The sequence below is a fragment of the Erythranthe guttata genome, chromosome 7 (assembly GCF_056151865.1).
Source record: "Erythranthe guttata isolate IM_541 chromosome 7, IM_541, whole genome shotgun sequence".
In the NCBI taxonomy this organism is placed as follows: Eukaryota; Viridiplantae; Streptophyta; class Magnoliopsida; order Lamiales; family Phrymaceae; genus Erythranthe; species Erythranthe guttata.
In genome coordinates this window covers 3747100-3750423 of record NC_142539.1, presented here as the reverse complement: position 1 = coordinate 3750423, position 3324 = coordinate 3747100, and positions in this window count along the sequence as shown.

Here is a 3324-nt window from a genome sequence, read left to right as displayed (position 1 = left end):
TCTCTACTCCGCTAATATCGAATAATTGAGCTATTGGGATCATTGGGACTTTTTGGCTTTCAATTGTTGGGCTCTTTGGTGCAAGGTAGGAAATATGGGTATAAGTGGCTACTCTTCTCCTTTCGATCTCTCATTATTGAATAAAGAGTTGCACTAAACAAGATGTGTTTTTCTTTTTCTTTTTTTTTTTTTTTTGAATCGAGGTGTTTTTCCCGAGATTTGAAGATTAGGCTTTTTGAATCGCTTATTCACCTCTAAGGACTTATTATCCTACTCGATTCTCAAGAGTTCAAAAGTCTCCACTTTTGCTCTTGAGGTATGGTTCGAGTTTTTATTCGAATATTTGCGCATGTCCTCTTTTTTCCCTTCTGGTTAGTTCTCTTCTTCTTCTTTCTTTCTTTTTCATTTTTTTTTTCTTTTTTTTTTTTTAAATATCAGAAGAAGAAGAAAAACGTAACAAATTTTCAACTAAACTCCAAGGGATAATTTATCAAGAAATCTCCATCTACTCTACCCACTTTATTTTGGCTAAAAGAAAGAACACCGTTTCTCCAAGTCACAATCAAGGTTTTGGGGAAAATTTCAATAAAAGGTCGGCTTGAAAGGCTTAAACGGTTCAAAGAAGGCCCAAATCACATCTCAAATCACTCAACGACTCAATACTTCACTTTGTAAATTCCTAAGGTGAGTTCTAAAACCGAATATCATATGATATAGTATAAATTAACTACACGTTTAAAAAACAAAATTTTCAACAAAAACAACACATAATTCATAATTCTCAACAATGACTCACTCCTAAATTACTTTGAATCAAAAGCTCACCAAAATTCAAGTATAGCTACAACAAAGCAAGAAATATCATCATCAAACATTGGCCATCTTTCATCATCAAAATTCATCAATGCATTCAACTCAAACATTTATTTTTCTTTTTCGAAAGCAATAAATAAACTAAAACATCTAAACTAAAAAAAATCCTAGCATGCAAACTAAAAAATTAAAGCACATAAAAGCAAGTAATTTTCCACCCCCCAAACTTAAAATTTACATTGCCCTCAATGTAATTAGAACAAAGTTCAAAGATAGAATATACCTGATTAGTCGAAAAGTCCTTCTCTGGGATGCACTCTTTGATGTTCGTTTAATCCAAATTTAACGTCCGATTCCTTAGTGTTTGATTTTCGACCTGAAAATTAAAACAAGATTAAATTATTAGTTTGCGCATGCTAAAATCCTAAGAAAAATAAAAATAAAAATAAATACGAAAATCGATAAATGCTCGGGTTGCCTCCCGAGAAGCGCTAAATTTTAAGTCTCCAGCCAGACTTTGCTTCTTTAAACTGTTATGTCCAATCCAAAGCCTTGTAGATTGCACATCCATCCATTTGTTTTACTACATCTTTTTCAACCAATGCATGGACAGGGTTGCAATATGTCAGTGTCCACATCCACCTTAGTTGGTAGCTTTCTTTGTTAATAAGTAATCGATACAATACCAAGATAGGATGTTCGTCATCCGTTCCCTCAAATCGGTATACAAAAATCTCCAGTCCGCGTATAACCTCCACCTCAAAAACATTAGCCTTCTCATTAACCACTATTGATGTCTTCAAATTCACATTCACATTTTGAACAATGATAGGGTCCACAACTAAAATATCTTCAATCATTACATCCATCTCATTCTTCTCTTGTTCTGAGGCATCTTCGGGGTTTAGCTCGATTGACTTCTCAGATTCATCATGCTCAAGTGTCTTCGTAATTTCTATTTCTCTCATATCGACACTATTTTGTGGACATAGAAGATTTTTCTCACCGCAGGCTTCACCCGAATTTTCTTTGATATAATTATTGCCGATTTCGTCTGGAATACTTTCATGAGACTCGGATTGTAATTTGAGCGTCATCTCTTCCAATTGTATCTCCATGTTTCGAAATGATGCTTGAGTGGACTTCATGAATTCGGTAATGAGGGATACCAAATCAAGTTGTTCATCAGTGGTCTGTTGCTGCATTGGATAATAATTTTGAAAATCATTAAATTGTGGCTCTCTATGTTGAAACTCGTTCAAATCTTTGTCCTGAAAGCATTGCTCGTATGTGTTGTTGGTGTAAGTGTTCCAATAACCTCCGTTGGTAATTTCGTCGAAATTCATCGCTTTTGGTGATCCCAAGCATTGATCAGAATAATGATTTCCACCACATGTTGAACAAAATGGAGGCATATCATAGGTGTATTGGAGGTAGTCGCCAGATGGAAGCCATTCATATCCCGTTTGAGGTGCCCGAACATTGTAACCAGACATGTAACAAAAATAAAAAAATCAAAATTAAAAATCAAAATAAAAATAAAAATTAAATGGCTGAAGTAAGAAAAGTTGCTCAAATTTGATATTAGAATAAATAGATAATTTAGCCGTATTCCCCGGCAACGGCGCCAAAAAAACTTGTTGGGCTAAATACCTAACACGCAAGTGCACGTATCGCAAACAATTAGTAAAAGTGGACTCGTGAGAGTCGGATGTCGATCCCACATGGAATAATAAAATTATCTAATCCTAAGTAACAAATTCTAACAATTATGATTTTTATCCAGCCTACGCAAGGTTGTGAAATTTAATCAACTAAATAATTAAACTAATTATAAAAACAAATAAACACGCGAGAATATCAATAAAAACGGATCTAGGATTTTATATTCCCCCTATGCGATAATTCATCACCCAATTAAACCTCTATCATGCAAGTTACGATTCCCGATTATTAACCCAAGACACTCAATTACTCATAACCCGCTGTCGCGTGTATTATGAGTCTATTATTCATAATCGATTCACTATATGTCTATGCAAACCAATTATGAATAAAGCATTAAATAACAAGTCTCGTAAACGGCTGCCTAAGGTATTATCTGTATGTCTACGATAATACATGCAATTAACACACTCATCCGGTGAAAACTACTCGAAGGTTCTTCTATCCCTGTTCCAATTATTAAAACGATCTGTCAATCAATTTTAACAATAACACATAGCAACATAAATTAGCTAGGTTCATGCGCTAAATAAGATCAAATAGAAGAAATAATCATGGAATTTAAACTTGCATAATATAGAAAAATAGGTTCGAATCACCACATAGGGTTCAAATAAAATCCTAGATTAAAAACTTAGCTACTCGTAATTCTTATGATAAACAAAAATAGAATAAATAATATAAATAAGAAAAACTATGCTTGAATCTTCGTTGATCTTCGTTGATCTTCGTTCTTCGCGTTTTGTGGTGTATATTTTCCTGCTTGTGGTGTAGAGACATGTTGCT